This window comes from Colobus angolensis, unplaced genomic scaffold (assembly GCF_000951035.1).
Source record: "Colobus angolensis palliatus isolate OR3802 unplaced genomic scaffold, Cang.pa_1.0 Scaffold372, whole genome shotgun sequence".
Classification (NCBI taxonomy): Eukaryota; Metazoa; Chordata; class Mammalia; order Primates; family Cercopithecidae; genus Colobus; species Colobus angolensis.
Genome location: NW_012117066.1, coordinates 1720604 through 1721038, shown reverse-complemented (window position 1 = coordinate 1721038; position 435 = coordinate 1720604). Strand labels below are relative to the sequence as shown.

The 435-nt window shown below is 58.4% G+C and overlaps 1 pseudogene; it reads left to right on the top strand.

Annotated features, from left to right (window-relative positions):
• The window catches only part of LOC105520221, a 71984-nt pseudogene extending 71616 nt beyond the window's left edge, over positions 1 to 368 (top strand).
• The last annotated feature ends 67 nt before the right edge of the window (positions 369 to 435 follow it).

Sequence of the window (435 nt, the reverse complement as noted above, 5' to 3'; positions counted from 1 at the left end):
AAGCACAGCAAATTCCTGGCCGCTGCCCAGAACCCTGCTCATGAGCCCAGTCCAGGAGCCCCACCCCCCCAGGAGCTTGGGGCTGCCGACCAGCATGGTGGTGAGTAGAGCCCTCATGCAGGGCGGGCAGGCAGGAGCAGGGGAGGCTCGCACTGTGCTCAGATCCCCGCCTCCCTCTCTCCAAAGATCTTTGTGAGGTGAGCTTCACCGACAGTGCCGAGCCTGCGCAAGGAGAGGCCAAGGAGGGTTCTCCCAACGACAACCCTACTGCACAGCCCATCGTGCAGGACCACCAGGAGCACCCAGGCTTGGGCAGCAACCGCTCTGTGCCATTCTTTTGCTGGGCTCGGCTGCGGAGAAGGAGATAAACATCACAATCATCAAAGAGCTGGTCAAGACATTTTTGAAAAAGAAACAAAGTTATGGGGTTAATCT